The 19,285-nt window shown below is 46.8% G+C and overlaps 1 protein-coding gene across 1 annotated transcript in view; it reads right to left on the bottom strand.

The window, feature by feature from the left end:
* Positions 1-19,285, bottom strand: part of DRC11 (dynein regulatory complex subunit 11) — a 952,572-nt gene that overhangs the window by 330,159 nt on the left and 603,128 nt on the right. The gene's annotated exons all lie outside the window — the stretch shown is intronic.

Genomic DNA, 19,285 nt, shown 5'->3' with positions numbered 1-19,285 from the left:
CTCCATGCAGGCTGCAATGCAGCCTACATGGAGAACATGCCCACCCCATTAGCCCCTGGCTGGACGCCGTCCCGACCAATCAAAATGCTGCATGCAACATTGTGATTGGCTTAGGGAAGGGAGCCTGCCTGCCTGTTTCCTGTTCCTGTTGGAGGCAGGAGAGCAGGAGCCGAGAAGACGCGGGACCAGCTCTCAAGGTAAGTTTAAACACTTTTTTGTATTTTATTAAACCCCCCCACACGACCATTCCCCTGACCCCCCTCAATACACGACCCCCTGCTCCCATTCCCCTACCCGTGACCCATGCCGCTGCACCTGACATTAAGTAATATCAAAAATATTCGCTCAAAGATATAAATAATAGGACATTGACCATCGGGAACCAAATGGCCAGTTTCGAGAAATAAGGCATGTAACTGTCGCCATTACTATAGTAATCGAGACATATTTACCAGAGTTGCAGTTGGAAGTGAGAAATAATGTACATATAGATCTTGCTGCCATTGCCTTCTTTCCTTTGGTCAAGACGGCAGGCTGCTGCTGACTCCCTCCTGTACAGAGGGTGCTGCTGTGCTGAGGCTGACCAGGAGAGGTCGCTATTACTAGAACATCTCCATTTCAATGAGATCTCATTACGCACAAGTTCAGCAAAGTCTGGTCGGCAAGATGGCTCAAGCACGACAGGCATGCCAGTAATGTGGTCAAGGCTGCTTTAATGAGACAGCTGAGCATCACAAACTATAAAGAACTTGGCCAATGGCTCACAGCCTAAAAAAACCTTTCAACACATACAACATAGTTAACAAACTCCAACCCTGAATCCTCTCCTTAACCTTTTGCCCCTAAATCAAATAATTCAACATCCTGCTCCCTTTAACTTCCCAAACACCAACTACGACTACCAATGGTCAATCAATCAATCAATCATAGCATTTATAAAGCGCACTACATACCCGTGAGGGTCTCAAGGCGCTGGGGGGGAGGATGCTGCTACTGTTCAAAGAGCCAGGTCTTGAGGAGTCTCCTGAAGGTTAGGAGGTCTTCGGTCTGCCGCAGGCGGATGGGGAGGGTGTTCCATGTCTTGGCGGCGAGGTGGGAGAATGATCTGCCACCGGTGGTCACTCTTTGGATGCGGGGGACAGTGGCGAGGGCATAGTCTGCGGAGCAGAGCTGGCGGTTGGGGGTGTAGAGGCTGAGTCGGCTGTTGAGGTACGCTGGTCCGGTGTCGTGGAGTGCCTTGTGTGCGTGGGTGAGGAGCTTGAAGGTTATCCTCTTGTTGATGGGGAGCCAGTGCAGGTCTCTCAGATGGGGTGAGATGTGGCTGCGGCGAGGGATGTCGAGGATCAGGCGTGCGGAGGCGTTTTGGATGCGTTGGAGCCGTTTCAGGAATTTGCCCGGGGCTCCTGCGTAGAGTGCGTTGCCGTAGTCCAGTCTACTGCTGACGAGGGCCTGGGTGACCGTCCTTCTAGTTTCGGTGGGGATCCACTTGAAGATCCTGTGAAGCTTTTCCCATTTCTTTCCCTCAAAGGTCGTCATTATCAATCTACTTTCCCACCCACTCCCATGTCCCATTGAGCTGGTTCAACTGATCAGTAACAAAGCCAGCTTTCGATTTAAACCTATACTTCTTAAAAATGTGCCCATACTAAAATTTAACAGTAAATCAGCACACAATACCAGCAACATTAACAAATATTCCCTTTTGCATACCTGTCTCATAAAGGTGCCTGCCTCAAGGTAATGCACTAGAGCTGCACACCAACTGTAACTCCCTCACCCCCAATCTACTACCATAACAACAACAGCTTGATATCCCCAGAATCCTTTGAAGCGAAATTAACATTCGCGTCTCAAAAGATATTCTAAAAGAAGGTGGGACGGCAGGGAACAAGCTGTCGATGGTAAAACAGACCTGCTGGGCATAAGAGGTGAAAAGGCCTCCTTAGTCCTCCCCCTTCCCTATAGCCCCGCCTTAGCATCCTATTTATCCAATCTCTCCTCCCTCTGCTCCCTGGGTGGTAACAACTGCCCGAATATACTGGGGGATGGATTACTAAATCACCTGTTTTAGCTCCTTAAAGGACAAGAGATCCTGCCAAAGAATGGAAAGGTGAACCTGTAAATTTGATACAGTTTATAAGGGTCGCCAGAATGTCTAACAGTCTTTACAATCTTTGCAATAAAGCAACTAAGACCAGGTGAATTTCTTCAGGATCACACTGGTCGAATTGGGAAGCCAAGACGAGACCTCTGGTCTCCTCATCTGAAGGGAAATAACAACCACTAAATTACACCTTTACCCCCAAAACAGATCAACAGAGACCAATCCCCATAGCCAAGGACCAGCCATGCTCATCAACCCTGGATAAATCTTCATTTTCCATGGACACAGTTCCATTTTCTTTCGCTTTTAGCTCTCTTCACCACGACATGTATTTGCAGCCGACCTACCCTAGAGAAATTCTGGTATAATAATTGTCTCTGTATACAAAGTCGTTTCTCTACTTCATGTGTTTGTGCGTGTGTCTGTGAGTGAATGAGAAACTGCCGGTACACTCTTTGAGTAGCCGTGCACTATAGAAATGCTTCATTCATTCATTCAGTGAGCGAGACATGTTGTTGGTGTGCGCAAAAGTGTATAACAAAAAATGTTCCCATTTAAAATACCATCCTGCTAAGGATCTCAATGACGGGTTGACCTGGTTCAGTATTACTACTGTAGCGTGGGCCGGGGAAGCAAAGCTGAACCAATAAGGGCCCACAGGGAACCCCTCATGGCGGCGGGAGCTGGACCAAGGTCGTGAGGCGAAGAGCCCGTGAAAATGCTACGCTGTGATTGGAGCGCATTATTCAAATGGGTCCGCCCAATAAGTGACCAGGGGGTGGACAAAGGTAAAAGGTTAAAAGGGGGCAGAGGGCCCCGCCTGAAACACACGGACGAAAAACAACTGAGCTCGCCAGTGATTCCCACCCACCCACACCAGAACGCAGACCTAAAGGCAGTGGGGAAGGCAGAGGCAGCACAGGAAGGTACCCACGGAAAAGAGTAACTTTGATTGAAGAGCTGCTCAAGCAGTGTCCTTGGGATGCCTCACGGCAGGGGCACAGGTGAGCAGAAGACAGCACACACAGACAGACAGAATAGAAGGGCTGATCAGACAGTGTCCTTGAGATGCCTCACGGCAGGGGCACAGGTGAGCAGAAGACAGCGCACACAGACAGACAGAATAGAAGGGCTGATCAGACAGTGTCCTTGAGATGCCTCACGGCAGGGGCACAGGTGAGCAGAAGACAGCACACACAGACAGACAGAATAGAAGGGCTGATCAGACAGTGTCCTTGAGATGCCTCACGGCAGTGGCACAGGTGAGCAGAAGACAGCACACACAGACAGACAGAATAGAAGGGCTGATCAGACAGTGTCCTTGAGATGCCTCACGGCAGGGGCACAGGTGAGCAGAAGACAGCGCACACAGACAGACAGAATAGAAGGGCTGATCAGACAGTGTCCTTGAGATGTCTCACGGCAGGGGCACAGGTGAGCAGAAGACAGCGCACACAGACAGACAGAATAGAAGGGCTGATCAGACAGTGTCCTTGAGATGCCTCACGGCAGGGGCACAGGTGAGCAGAAGACAGCACACACAGACAGACAGAATAGAAGGGCTGATCAGACAGTGTCCTTGGGATGCCTCACGGCAGGGGCACAGGTGAGCAGAAGACAGCGCACACAGACAGACAGAATAGAAGGGCTGATCAGACAGTGTCCTTGAGATGCCTCACGGCAAGGCCAAGCGGAACAGCACTTGCAGCCCGGGCCAGGCCTGATGGCCGCCCACGAGGTTGGTAGCAAGAGAAGCCTAGAACCATAAACACTGGGGTACTTGCGGGACAGACCACCACTCAAGATTAGTGCTGTCAGGAAAAGAAACAAGTGAGACAATATTACTAGAGATGTGAATTATGGCAAAAGACATGGGTCGCAAATGACCAACCATAACATTGTGAAATGTATGATCCATGTTTTTGGTGTGTTTTATGAAATAAAACTGCAGCCTTTTTACACCATAAGCTTATGTCCTTCAAAATGTGTGAAGAGAAGGGAGTGTAAAAAATGGGGCCATGGAATGGAGTGGGAGAGTGATCTCGCAGGCATGGGAGGGGTTACTAGGTGGTGTTACCATCCCTTTTTCCGGCCATCACGAATATCGTCTGGACTGTTCCGATTGGCGCAGGGTCAAGACTGATTTGCATATAGGTAGATCCAAACTGAGGTGACATGGTGCCCAAAATAACAATCGTTTGCGATGCCGGCCCAAATAATTACCAGTGGCTGAGATTAATTCAAGCATTCCGTCCATCACTTTTTTTAAATATACTTTAGTGCATCACAAATATGAGGCTGGGAATGGGGAATAACATGAGGGACATGTTCTTACCAGGCCTTTTACTCAATGTATCTCCCAAAGGACATGACCTTTTCACTCACAAGCTTCCCCTGCTCTGAGGCCCTCCTTACAAGTTGATTGGAACAATGTCCAGGGGTGATACAGTTCCGCCTGCTTAATAGTTACCACTGGTGTGGGAACAAACGTGGTAAAACACAGTAAGTTTCTGTGTACAGTTTCCTCCTATTGGAATGAGGATAAAAATATGTGAGGAAAATAGGGCCAGAATTCTGGAAAGTATGGGCATTGGATCTTGTAACTCCAGGTACCACAAGTTTCCTCTGATTGTAATTGGGGTGGACATGGACACCTCGGCCACAACTGTTATCTCCACGTTGTTTGCTATGAGCAGGTGTATGCACTCACAATCACCTACAAAAGTGAGTAATGGCGTACACATTTTAGAGGGCAGATGCGCACTAAAAATGGAACTCCGGGACTAACTTGCTATACTTGAGAAGAACGCCTCTCTTCTGTCAGGTGCCCTCCAGTAACACTAATGTTATAATTCATGAGAACGTTTCTGGTATTCTTGACTGAAATCAGCATGGCAGCAGAAGTGCAGACAACCCTGCCCCCACGTGCAATGAACAGGAGCAGCTCATGCAGCAGCAATGATACCTTACTTTGCACAGATAGAAGAGTTGCACCACATGCAGCGTAACTGCACACGTCCCTCACCTCAGCAGCAGAGGCCCAGCACAGGCAGCAGCAGTGCAACCCTCCTTCACTGATGCAGAAGAAAAGAAGTGAGAACTGCTGCACTGCTAACTGTTCTCACTTGTGTTGACCGAATTCTCAAGAGCGCAGTTGCACTTCTCCGAGGAGCAGCTTGCTGTTTGCTGGTGCGCATGTCAGGACCTGCGTGCGGTAGGAGAGCTGGATTGGCAGAGCGACAGATGCACGACTCAGCCCCCGCCCCTCCCTCCTGCCCCTCCCGCCCTGTATAACATGGCAGCAGGTGAGCAGTGGCTTTTACGCATTGGCTCTGAAAAGGAGCATATCATGAGGGACAGGGGCCTGCTGACGTCAGTGAGCTGTGTGATGGCAGAGGCATAACCCAAGCCCATGCAGCCCCTGAGATGCACGAGAGGGAGGCCCCAAAGGCGCCCCCAATCCTTCAGGAGGGCCCATTCATGCCAAGGCTAATTAAGATCTATAATACATGGGAGACTCTGCAGCCCCTCATCCAGTGCTTAATTTGAGCCCCCCAGCATCTTGAGACCCTCACGCGTGAGTAGTGCGCTCTACAAATGCTTGATTGATTGATTGATTGGCAAAGTCAACAGGTCTCACCTATGTGAGATCTATTGGCTATGTGATTTTTTTCCTTTTCTTTAGCCTGTACAGCAGCATGGGTGCTGTGCAACATGGCTGACAGTAAATAACTTTTTTTAAAACATGCATTGGCAAAACCAATAGGTCTTGCCTATGCTAGAGTTTTGGGCTTTGGCAATGGGTTTTAGCCATTATGTACACCAGTGTGGCTGCTGTTCAGCATTGCTAAAAGTTAGTGACATGGAGCGGGTGGGGTAGATTGGTAGATTGGGGTAGAGTGGAATGGGGTAGATTGGGGTAGAGTGGAGTGTGGTAGATTGGCGTAGAGTGGAGTGGGAGTAGAGTGTGGTAGAATGGAATGGGGTGGATTGGGGTATATTGGAGTGAGAGAGTTGGGTAGAATAGCATGGTAGATTGAAGTGGGGTAGATTGAATTGGGATAAATTGGGGTGGAGTAGGATAGATTGGAGGGGAGTATATTGGAGTAGATTAGAGTGGCATAGATGGAGGTGGGGTAGATAGGAGTAGGGTAGATCTGGGTAGATTGGGATAGAGTGTAGTGGGGTATATTGGAGTAGATTGGAGTGGAGTAGTTTGGAAGAGTGGCGTGGGGTGGATTGGGGTAGATTGAAGTGGGGAAATTGGAATGGGATGGGTTGGATGGGGTAAACTGAAGCAAATCAGTTGGTGTAGAGTGGGGTAGGGTAGATTGGAGTGGGATGGAGTGGGGTGGATCGGGTTGCATGTGGTAGATTGGAGTGAAGTGAAGTTTGGTAGATTGTGTAGAGTGAAATGGAGTGTGGTAGATTGGGGTGGAGTGGGGTGGATTGGAGTGGGTTGATTGAAGTGGGATAGATTGGTGTGGAGTAGGGTAGATTGCAGTGGGGTGGGTGGAGTGAGGTTGATTAGGGTAGAGTGGGGTAGGCTGGAGTGGAGTGGAGTGTGGTAGACTGGAATGGAGTGGGTTGGATTGGAATGGGGCAAATTAGGGAGGGCTAGATTGGAGTAGGGTGGATTGGGGCGGGGTGGGGTAAATTGTAGTGGGTGGATTGGGCTGGAGTGGGTTGGATTGGAGTGGAGTGGGTAGATTGCAGTGGAGTGTGGTAGATTGGACTGGGGTAAATTAGAGCAGAATGGGGTAGATTGGAGTGGAGTGGGCTGGATTGGAGTGGGGTAGAGTGAGATGAGATGGAGTGAGGTGTGGTAGATTGCAGTGGAGTGGAGTGAGGTCAATTGGGGTAGAGTGGGGTAGACTGGAGTGTAGGTGGCTGAATTGGAGTGGGGTGTATTGGGGAGAGATAGACTGGAGTAGGGTAGATTGGGGCGGTGTAGATTGAGTGGTAGAATTGTGGTTGAGTGAGTTAGATTGGAGTGGAGCGGGTAGATTTGAGTGGAGTGTGGTAGATTGGAGTGGGGTAGATGGGAGTGAAGTGGAGTGAAATAGACTTGGATAGAGTGGGGTAGATTAGAGTGGGGTGGGGTGTATTGGGTGGATTGGAGTGTGGTAGAGTGGAGTGGGGTAGATTGTGGTATATTGTAGTGGGGTAGGTTGTGGTAGATTGGAGTGGGGTAGATTGTGGTTGATTGGGGTTGATTATGTTTGAGTGGGGTAGATTGGAGTGACTTGGGGTAGATGCGAGTGGTGAGGAGTTGAGTAGATTGCAATGGAGTTTGGAGCGGAGTCGGGTATATTGGAATGGAGTAGGGTACATTTAACTGGGGTAGATTGGAGTGGGACAGATTGTATTGGAGTCTGGTAGATTGGAGTGAACTGAGTTTGATTAGGGTACATTGGAGTGGGATGGATTAGGGTATTTTGAAGCGGATTGGAGTGGGGTCGATTGGAGCAGAGTGGGGTAGATATGAGTAGAGGGTGGTAGATTGGGGTGGTGTGGGGTGGGGCTGATTGGGCTAGATTGAGTGGTGTAGAGTGGAGTGGAGTGGGGTAGATTGGAGTGGAGTGGGATAGATTGATGTAGAGTGGAGTGGGGTAGATTGGAGTGGAATAGATTGTAGCGGAGTGGGGTAGATTGGATCGTAGTGAAGTGGACTGAGGTAGATTGGAGTGGGGTAGATTGGGTTAGAGAGGGTAGATTGAAGTGGGTTTGATTGGAGTGTGGTAAGGTAGATTGGGGTGGGGTGGGTAAATTGGGGTGGGGTGGATGGAGTGGTGTAGATTGGGTGAAGTGGACTGCGGTAGATTGGAGTGGAATGGGGTAGATTGGTGAGTGTGGGGTGATTAAAGTGTTGTAGAATGGAGTGTGGTGAGGTAGATTGGGGTGGGGTGGATAAACTGTGGTGTGGTCGAGTGGGGTGGGTAAATTGGGGTGGGGTAGATTGGAGTGTGGTAGATTGGAGTGGAGTGGGGTAGATTGGGATGGAGTAGAATGGGGTAGACTGTAGTAAAGTGGAGTGGGGTGGGGTAGATTGGGGTACATTGGAGTGGTGTGGGGTAAGTGGTGTGGAATGAAAGGGCATAAAGTGGAGTGATGTGTTGTGTCATGGAGTGAGTCGCATAGATTGGAGTGGCATGGAGTTGTGTATTGTGTCATAGAGTGTCTTAGAGTGGAGGGGCGTAGAGCGGAGTGGCATGTTGTAGAGTGGAGTGGTGTGTTGTAGAATGGAGTGGCGTGGCATAGAGTGGAAGGGCATAGAGTGGACTGGAGTGGCGTTGTGTGGAGTATGCATTGTGTGGTAGCGTACTGCCACTACAGACAACACATTATGACCATTACATTTGCACAGAACTGTTTTACTGCACACAAACGATAATGTGTGCAAATGTCATCACCTAGTGTATTGATGTGTCTTGATCATATTCAAATATTTGTTTCCACCACACTTCAGAATTACAAAAAAATGTGCTTCATTTGTACCAATTCTGATATATTTTGAAACATTAGCACAGTTCATTTTTAGGTCTCGCTAGCGAACGCAGCGCATGTGCTGCTTCGCCTTGCGAGACTCTATTGTTGTCGCTTTCGTTCGCGAAGGGAGACAAACCGTGTGCGCGCCGGACAGGCGATGTGCCTGCGCATGGCGTCTCCTCTCTGGCATCTCCTTTGTAGTGATAGGAACTTTCACACGCTCCCACCGCGCGCTTGATTTATTAGCTCTTGCAAGCATTCACCGCCTTAGCAGGATTTAATTGGTCCTTTGATCCGTAGGGCATTTTTTAACCTCCCACTTTCCTGTTGAAATGTTTTATATAAATGCTGATAACATGTCATCATATGACTTGACATAGATAGGTTTTAAACTTCAGAAAATATACCAGCCTTCACAACCCTCTTCCGCGGTGAGGGTGATGATGATTTCTCCTCAGCTGAAAGGAAGATAAAACAGGACAGTCCTCAAATAACACGAGTGAGGAGAAATGAGGTAAGAGGGGCCTCTGTCCTCCTCAGCGCCAACCCTCCCAGCAATAGGTCTCGCATTCTCTAAACTTTTACCTATTGGCATTGTAAATGAAAATGCCTTTTAGTTATGTGCACTTTCTACTTCTTGTCATTGCTTGCAGGTTTTCAAAACACATAAATAAAAGGCATTGTCACTTACAATGCCAATTGCTCAAAATCTCGCAAATGCGTGACCTATTGCATTGCAAATGCTTGTTTTCTATGTGCTAAGAAAAAAGCATCCTATGCTGTTTTCTCTAACATGGATACTCAGCAGGATTGTCACATAAATTCAATAACATTGAAGTCAGAGAAAGAAAAATAACACCAAAATCTCTCAGTAGAGAGAGCTTGACATTTGGCCTCAGTCTTTGAATGCACAGCCAATGTGACAAGATAAGAACAAGATGTAAAGGCCTGTTTACAGAAAGGAAGTATGTGGAAGAATACAGTAAACAAAGTTTGGGCAACGGGAGGGACAAACTCAAGCTGGACAGCCTAAAGCAAATAAAGCCAGCAAATAGAAAGCCAGAAAATGTGTTACAAATAGGGGTGGGCGGACAACTCTGTTCCGCCCACGGAATGTGCAGAGATTTGCCCTTTCCGCCGATCGCGATGTAGGCAGAGAAACAAGGCAAATCTCTGCACACTCAGGCGGAACGGGGTTGACCTCCCGCTCGCCTCCAGCCCGCAGTATTAACACTTTAAAAAGCATTATAAATAAAATTTTAAATAACCTTACCTTATCTGCGGCATCTCCTGGCTTCCATCCGTCTCCATTGCGTCTTCTTCTGTGCACTGCTCATGCGCGGGTGCCCGCGCATGTGCAGTTCCCAGAAGAAGACGCAACGGAGATGGATGGAAGCCTGGGGACGCCGCTGATAAGGTAAGGTTATTTAAAATTTTATTTATAATGCTTTTTAAAGTTTTTTAACACTGCGGGCGGGAGGCGGGCGGGAGGCGGGTGGCACGTAACGGAGCTATGCGGAGAGTGTGGAGACTGGTTCCATCTCCGTGCCTCGCCGCATAGGTCCGTTACACAAATTACGCCCACCCCTAGTTACAATCCACAAAAAGCAACAGACAGAATGTATTCCTAGTTTAGCTTTCTGAATGTCCCGAGAAGTCTTTGGTAAACCAGACAGCAGCGGCACTGTCTTGTAGGCGTTGACCTAAAAAGGGATTTGATGTGGTCAACGCTGGTTGCATCGTAACATATTTTTTTTACTTACAACCATTCTGCTTGGCATTGATCAATCAGGAGCTAGCAAATAAGAGTGACAATGAAGTCAATAAACGTTAAGCAATGGGAGGCTCCTTGATCTCTTTCAATTAACAAAATGTCTTGCAAGCGACAGCACATGAGCTGTCTCAGGTTGATACCTAAACAGCAACTGCAGCAGCATTGCAACTTCCTTAACACAACAAACAAGTTCATAGCTGGCAGAAGTAGTTCAGGGTATCCAAATAGGGACATATTTTTCCTTGAGATGATCCTCAAATTAGTCATGCTGTGCACTTGAAACATTACATAGTAGGCACCCATACCACATTTCAGATATGACTTAAATGGCCCTAATGGGGCCCAATAGCACTAGACTAAAACACAACTGTGTACAGAATCTTTTAGATGGAACTCTGTACACACAAAAACACAGTACAGATACGACGTATAGTTAGGTTTCCACATGGTCGCAAAAAAACAGCCATAGACACATACCACACACCAACTTTCAATAGCATGCATTGAGGCAGAACCCTTAACATCAGAACATACACCCACAACATGCAAGTAACTATCAACATTTGCTACTGTCCTGGGGCGGCTCCTCCACTAAGGCGGAGGAGAGTTGCCCCACTGTTCGTTGAGCAGTGGAAAATAAAAATAAAATGATAATAACAAGAAGTTATTATCATTTTCTTTGTCTTTGCGGGACTCCAACCAGGTCGGGTGGGGCTGGGCTCCCCGCCGTCAGAGGGAGCAGGAGTGGTTTGCACTCCCTCCCTAAGTGCGTATGACGGCTTGGTCGGCCCTCTGGGGCCGGCCAAACAGTCATGCGCACTCGGCATATTCTCCAATGGGCTGTGTTGCACAGCCCAGTGGAGAACGCGCCCAGCTTCCCAGGTACTGCCTGAGCAGCCAAACAGGCCACACAGACCAATTGCGATGCTGCTCCTGCAGCGTTGTGATTGGCTGGGAGAGTCTAGGAGCCTGGGTGCTTGCGAGGATGGAGGAGAGACATGCAGTGGCGGCAAAGAAGAAGGTAAGTGAATTTGTTTCTTTTTTTTCATCTCTCACCACTACCACCCCACCATCTCTGTTTCGAGGCAGCCCCTGCTACTGCCATCTTCTGACCACACATTACTTTGCCAGGAAATGGGAACCTATACCAATCGAGCAACTACGTAAGCAAAGTGAGTCCTCTTAACAAAAAACCTACAAGTCGTTAAAACCTTCATACTCACCCTACTGAGCACAAACCATCACAAAACCGTTTCAGACTCCGGTGTGCAATGGAAACGTGCTGAAAGTAATCTGTTAATCCAGACTACTGAAATTCAAGCAAAAACAAAAATACTAATATCCGATTGTAAGGTATTCAACTTCTAACCAATGATAACAATAACCGACAGCAGCAGCGCAAGCATCCGTCGCAAAGAAAATATGCACCTGACAGACACTTGCAGCCTTGCTTCCTATAAACGTGCACTATTTATTTATTTCGTAGACAGTACTAGTAGAGCTTTCCCTAATACACAGGACAATCACAGCACCAGGAGAGGGAATGAAATTTCAATCATAGGCTGCAGCAATGCAAGTTTCACTCACATAAAAAGAGACAGTACAGGTATGAGCTGAGAAAATGTTGTCCATCTCAGGCTGCCTCCGTTGTTGGTTTCTCTGTGGAAATTTAGGGGCATATTATCAAGGACGGCGTTAAAATTATCGCCGGTTTAGTGGCAGAAAACTGCCGCTAAAGCGGCGATAATGGGCTTGATGGTATGCCGCAGAGAATTCCAATAGAAGCCCATGCTCACACCAGAACCTCGGCTTCTATGGGAATTCACAAGGGCATATTATCAAGCCCATTATCACCGCTTTATCACAGTTCCTTAATAATATGGCCCTTTGAGTTTTGTGGTTAATGGCTGTAGAATGGGATGGAATCCTTGTTCGCCCTTGGCATTCTTTGTGATTTCTAGCAAGAATTAAGTCTCTCCCTATGTGATGTATGCTTTTTAATACCATGCCTCAGCAGAATGAGGTACTCAGCACAAACCCCACAGTGTCTGCTGCCAGCTCCTTGTCCTTCTTAGTGCTGACAGTGCACAAGGGGGGCACTACATGGGAGACGCCAGGAAAGAGATATATAGGAGCCAAGACGTCTGTATTTATTGCACCCCTTTAGACACTAAGCACATGTTCTCGTCCACAATCCCTTTCACCTCCTCTTCCCAGTTCCTGATAGGGTCACAGAGCCCCTGGTTATGAGATGCTGCCTCGGGCTGCCAGATCACACCTGCAGGCTTCTTCTCAAACACAGGAGGACACGTTTATTGCTCCAAAGGAAATTGGTTTTCTCTGTGCCAAATACAAGCAGTAGCCTGCAGCTCAAACTTTTCATTTCCTTTTATATCTGCCACGAGGGCTGTACATGTGATGCCTCGTTACCCGAAGAAAGAGAAGTCAAAGAGGCTTTGAAACAGATCTAGAAGGAATAACTGATTTCCCCAAAGCCATGAGGCCACTGAGAGGAGAGATGTACAACACTGCAACAAGTCACACCACAGCCACACACAGATCCCTCAATCCAGTGTGCATTGAAGACGCATTGTTGCATCTTGAGGCACCACCATTTTCTTCTACCTTTGTCAGGAGAAGTCTCGATGTGGTTTAAGTTTATGAGAAATGTAAATGAAGGTATCACCAATCCATCCTACTGTACCCGCCTAGAAGCATATGCACACTCTCTGCTACAAAGCAGAGTTCACCTGATTTTCTATGATCCTGTTTCCGAAATGAAAACCTATATTCACTATTGTATGGCATCACGTGTATTTGAAATACAGTGAAATGGGTAATAAAATTCAAAGTTGTTCTGAACAGGGACCCACAAAGTGTGTCTTTCCGGGAGCCCTGATAATCTTTAAGATGACACTTGGGGCCATATGTAGGAAGCCAAATACCGGTCGGTAACGGCCGAAATTCGGTAAATATCCCGTTACCGACCGGTATTGAGGCACTTGAGATGTAGGTGGCTGATTTCTGGATTCGGTATTTACCGAATCGGAATTTTAAGAAATCGGTCCCAGAAATGCTATGTAGGGGGCACTCAAGTGAGTGCATAATTGGTGTCTGGATTCGTTATTTACCACCAACTACAAGTTGATGGTAAATGACGAATACCTTTAAAAAAGCATTTTTGTGCAATTTGTGAAGTGCCATGTGGCAGACATACATGCCCTTAGGGCATGTATGTGCGCCACATGTGCACACATGCACGAATCAGGGGTGCAACAGGGTGTCAATGTGACACCCTGCCACCCATGATAATGCCTCCCCTATTACCGATTCGGTATTTACCGAATCGGTAATAGTAACTGGCTTCCCATTCATTCCCTATGGGCCTCCAGGCCCATATGAATCAATGGGAAGGGATGCATTATTACCGATTCGGTAAATACCGATTCATAAATACCGATATTTACCGAATCGGTAATGATTACCGATTAATTACCTACATACTATTTACCGATTCATTAATACCGAATCGGTAAAATTCGGAATTTATGAATCGGTAAATGTTATGCTACCTACATATGGCCCCTGGTGAGATCTCCGAATATGTTATGTTATGTTAATTTGGTATTTATAGAGCGCACGGCTACTCCCTGGAGTGTTCCGGCGCTAAGCAAAAAACCACATAACCGCAGAAAAGAAAAGGGCACCTAAAGCAGAAACCGGAATAGAAAAGATAGGAGAAACAGAGGTGGAATGCTCTGCCCGTAGGTTCTTTTGCACTGTATCATTTGTAGTATTGCAGTGCTTCTTCGCGTGCTACTAAGTGCAGTTTGTGAATAGGCCCAAAAGAGTTTTTTCTCAGTTCTGCTTGAGGGCTAGGGTGGCCTGAAGTGAGATTATCAGGGTGCTCAGCAAACACTGCCTCATACAGCACAAAATGTAATCAAACATTATATAATTGGAAATTGGCTATGTTGTGCTTGTAGAAAGCAAGTTTGCTAAGATTCTTTAGCTAGGTCAGTGAAAGTAGGTAATTTTAGATGTGGTCTAATATCTTTGACAGTTTCGGCAGCGTTATTTCACCCCAAAAATATTAATAATAATAGATACATATATACCTAAAAGGGCTTTCGGGCAGCCTCCTTCATCCATAGGTCCAACAGGGGTTTTCGGGCAGCCTCCTTCATCCATTGGTCCAACAGGTGCTTTCGGTCAGCCCTCTTCATCCATTGGACCAACAGGGGCTTTCGGTCAGCCCTCTTCATCCATTGGTCCAACAGGTGCTTTCGGTCAGCCCTCTTAATCCATTGGACCAACAGGGGCTTTCGGTCAGCCCTCTTAATCCATTGGACCAACAGGGGCTTTCGGTCAGCCCTCTTCATCCATTGGTCCAACAGGGGCTTTCGGTCAGCCCTCTTCATCCATTGGACCAACAGGGGCTTTCGGTCAGCCCTCTTCATCCATTGGTCCAACAGGGGCTTTCGGTCAGCCCTCTTCATCCATTGGACCAACAGGGGCTTTCGGTGAGCCTTCTTCATCCATTGGTCTATTCAGCTGGCATTTACATTCTGCTGTTGCTTACCACGAGATACAGTTGGGAGCAATGGGTTAGCACACTTCAGCCAATGGCTCTCTTTACTGTGCGTGAAAGCATTTAGCTCGTGCTCATGTGCACAACTGCCTAAAAGTAGCCACTGCTTTTGTTCAATATTTTTGTCCTTATTTTTGCCATGACCCATTTTCTAGTTATTGTATGCAAGCGTGCACAAACCTCTAGAAAGTGTCATTTTTCGTTTTTATTAGGTTAACAATTTTGATTTCTGTTTTGCAAAAAGAATGGAAAGAAATACAATTCGTCTTTCCAAGTACTTTTGGCCTCGCCATTGCTTTTTTCTTTTAGGGCAATATTTTCCATGAAACTGTTGAAGGCAGATGAGAAATGCAATACTAAATTGTTCCTCTGAGGCAGCAGGGGCGTGATTAGTTTACAGCAGTTAAATTACACAATGCTATCAATAACCAGAGATCTGTGCGCACTTCCCTGTAGGACACCCAGAATTCAGCCAGTGAGAGAGGAATCACAGGCAGTTGGCAAAGAAAAGCCCAATTTGCGACCACAGCAAGTACATTACCACAGGTTCATAGGTTTATGGATCCACCGTTTGGTGCCAATAATAGCATTAAAGGTAATTAATGGACATAGCATAACAGGAATGTTGCTTTACGTGATCCAGTATTGCTTCATAGATTGGGGGAGTAGCAGAGGAAGAGTTTACTTGGCATCCATGAATTAAGTGCATTCAGTGAACTCTGATATCTAAATACCATGCTGCAGAATGCTAATGGCAAAAGGAGACTGTACCTGTATATTCTATGTGGTGTAAAAAGGAATAAAGGGTTCGTGTTAATCATGATTTATTTACCACACACCATGCACCCTCAGTGCTGCTTCTAGGCACATAGGTTATGTTTCTTAGCAAACGAAAACAGAATCAGGGGAGTAATGGATCATTAAGGGGTTTGCCTGAATAATTCTGTTTACTACTTTCATCGAAGCAGACAATGCTCGGCTTCCTATTGGATAGGGAAGTGGTGGGAATTTCAAAGTTTTGCTGCCAACACAGCCAGGGTTTTACCCAATGGCCTTGCTGTCTTCGCGAGAGGGTTAATAAAACTGGGCATAGGCATCGACCTTAGGGACTTTTGAAGTCTATATTTTCTTTACAGAAGACAATTCGGGGAGGGGGGAAGGAAGGTGGGGTGAGTTGGAGACGTTTCTTTTTTCCCTCTTTTTTTTCTGTTAAAGTGCCATGCTATGTCTTCTCCCTATCTGTGAATTATCGCTGACGGCATTTTTTGATTTATAATAATATAAAAAGATTTAAACCTAAAGAAAACAAATCATTCTTTGGATAATTTAAGACCTCTTTGTCCCCATTCGTGAAGGATCTTGTTTTAGATGTATTAAGGTGCACTCAATATGAGCCCTTCTCATTAAAGTCAAACCCGAGGGCTATTTTTTATAAAAGAATGCTATAGGGTGGTTATTCATCATAACCACATAGGTCTGATTCACATCTTTGGCATTACTCCTTTCTGTGGACTTATGTGGATCGGGGGCCTTGATTTTAAGCCGGAGCTCCCTCAAGTCTTGGCAAGGACACCATTACAGAGCATGTTATGCTACCCAGGATCTTTCAGGCAAGAAACCATTTCCGGTTACAATTATTTAAAATGTTTGTGTTTAGTCTCATATTTGCTTTAGTTTAGCATCAAACTGCAAAACTGGGGAATATGAGAAATGAAACCAATCCACATTTCAGAGTTAGTAACAGTCATCCTATGAAAAGATGGAAGTGCAATTAAAGTGAGTTGTGAGTCTGGGTCGTGGCTGAGACACATTGCATGAGCCAAAAGAAAGGAGATTTAGTCCCCAAAAATTAATCTCCGAGTGCCAAGAATTGGATATGACTTATACTAACCTCATAAAACATTGCCATGTATTTAAATGTCTTTGTTATTATTAGAAGCCACACTCGAATCGGTTGAAACAGCACCTCTGATTATATCAATACAGCAAGACAGTCTTAAGACAGCTAGGTTGAGAGACAGTGCAGGCCTCCAGGGTGCTGTGGAGCGCCGAGTGATGCCGGTCGCACCAGTCCTGGGGCTGCTCACAAGCTGCATGCGAGCAGCGTCAGGATTGGGAAAAGGAGTTCCAGCATCCGGTTCCGGTTCCAGTTCCAAGTCGAGAAGAGGTCCGGAGCAAGGACGTCACATCAGATACGTTTTATTTATTTATTTTTATATTTTCCCCACGCATGCCCCGTGCCCCTCCCCCCCACCCGGTAGATGCCAGCCACCACTGCTGCACACCACTATATTACAAACTAAGGCCCAGATTTACTCCAAATTTTGCATCAGGGTTGCCCCGACGGGAGCAGCTCCGACACAAAATCCATTTTGGAGTTTACAAAGCGACACAAATCCCAATTTGATTGGCTTTGTAAAAAAAACAGAACGCAAGGCAGTGCATCAGTAGTTGCATGGGTAGTGCCTGGGCATTCCTATGCATCCGTCCATGTATATTAAACCAAACCTGTTCTTACAAAGAGTTGTAAACATGAATTTGCGCCAAAATGGTGCATCTACCTGAGGCTGGTGTAACAAGGAGAATATTCTTATTTCTTTGTGTTAGTTCCTCTTTGTATGTGTGCTGCACTATTCAGCACACATGCAAAGAGGAAATAGCCTCATGGATATTTTGTGTGTGGAAAGGTATCCTACGTGCGTATAACCTAGCCTGACCACAGCACAATAACGCAAGGGTGCCTGCGCTAGGAGGGAGCAGAACTGCGCCATATCTTTGAAAATCTGGTGCTGTTCTGGTTGCTCCCGTTCACGCAAAACAACGCATGACTTGCTGCACTGCATTGCGTGAAATCTTAGCACATATGGCCTCAGTCTGTAGGTTAATCTAGATTGCCCAAAAAAGGCTCTTGCTCGGGCTGTGAGAACAGGCACTTCTTCTCACCATAATCGATTCACAGGAGCAGGGAGAACCTACTGAGGCTTCTATCCCACTCTTATTCCACTAGTGTTTGAAGGAGGTTAGTGCTCTCTTCCCCCTTACTGTATGGGGACTTAAATCAGTGAACATCAGAAATTTGTTCTCCCTTTTCACTGACATTTTCAGTATGACAGTTCTAAAAACCTGCCCTAGCAACTCAGGTGACTTTACGATCTTTACAATTGTGGCTCCCGCCACCTTCAGACTTGCTCTTAAAAATCCGGAAGACGTTTACTACTATGTCCATGCTCAATTATTGCTGAACGCACAAATGTTCAGTTGGAATCTCAATGGGTTCTGCCATAAACACCTCGGGGCAGATTTATGTTTCCTGGCGCATCCCTGCAAATCAGCAAGGATGCGCATCATGGCGCAGGAATAAACAGATGCGTGACGCATCCGATGGCGTAAGGTTGGCGCAGTGCTTCAGTTGCGTCGCAAGCGCGACGCAACTCCAGCACTGTTCCAACCTACCCTATCCCTAACATGGTGCGTCAAGCCTTACGCCTGCTTCAAGCAGGCGTAGGGTTTTGGCGCATCAGCGTTGGGAAAGAGACTCAGTCAAATCTCATAGATTTGACTGAGTCACTTTTCAGGGGCGTTCCTGCGACGGAACGCCCCCCCCCTCTGTCGACACGCCCACGTGAAACCTGACGCAGGTTTTACGTGGCGCAGGGCTTTACATCGTGACGCATCTCCATAGATGCGTCACGATGTAAATATGGCGCAACGTGGCGCAGGGTTTACACCGCCGCTGCGTCACAAAAGTGACGCAATCGCGGCGTAAAAGTGGCGCATCTCCGATATAGATCTGCCCCCTCATCTTTAACCTCCGCTGCAATCTAAAAGGCTTTGATCTGGGCATCCCTGTGGAAACTGTCCAGGGTTTGAATCTTCTCCTCTGGTGTGTCCTGGACTTCTACCACTTTGCTCCCTTCAGCTTCTCATCCATCCCCACCGCGACACTCCAGCTTTTGCAGCCATTCTCAAGTCCCTTACAACTTCTACTACAATGCCAAAACTCTACAAGAAGGATTTGACAGCTTCTTCTCCACTTCTTTAACGACATGTCTGACACTGCCACTTTTTTCTTCAAGCTACTATGTAAGATATTACTGGACCACAGAAGTTTTTTTTTCTCCTTGGGTCATTGGTGGTTCATCTTCCCGAGGACCTGAGATATCTCTATACTGGTCTTAGAGGTCATGGCAGATACATTAAAGAAATAGACTTTATTTTGCATTTGTAGTGCTGTGACATTCATAATAGGTGCCACTACAATCCCACACAACTTCGGTGCTTTGTTGGTTCAGAACAGGGCCGGACTGGGAACCCAAAGCAGCTCTGG

This window comes from Triturus cristatus, chromosome 3_1, assembly GCF_964204655.1.
Source record: "Triturus cristatus chromosome 3_1, aTriCri1.1, whole genome shotgun sequence".
In the NCBI taxonomy this organism is placed as follows: domain Eukaryota; kingdom Metazoa; phylum Chordata; class Amphibia; order Caudata; family Salamandridae; genus Triturus; species Triturus cristatus.
Note: the sequence above shows the minus strand (reverse complement) of the source record. Positions and strands in the feature narration are given on the sequence as shown.